The sequence below is a fragment of the Eimeria tenella genome, genomic scaffold (genome assembly GCF_000499545.2).
Source record: "Eimeria tenella Houghton genomic scaffold, Eth_scaff2897, whole genome shotgun sequence".
Classification (NCBI taxonomy): domain Eukaryota; phylum Apicomplexa; class Conoidasida; order Eucoccidiorida; family Eimeriidae; genus Eimeria; species Eimeria tenella.
The window spans coordinates 3,141-3,373 of NW_013542773.1; positions in this window are offsets into that span (position 1 = coordinate 3,141).

Below are 233 nucleotides of genomic sequence, written 5' to 3' on the forward strand. Positions count from 1 at the left end.
CAGCAGCCAAGCGGATGCATTAGCTGCTCTAAAGGAAAAAATCACGCGCCGTCTCCAAGTATATCGAGGGTTTTAAATTTAGGGTCTAGGGTTTAGTGTTTGCGGTTTAGCACCATGGATTTAGGGTTTAGGGTTTAGGGTTTAGGGTTTGGGGTTTGTCTTTCAGGAGAAGGAGAAAGAAAAGGGACTCGCTGGAAGCTCGCGGCGACCGCTGACCGCCGAGGAAGGGGGAG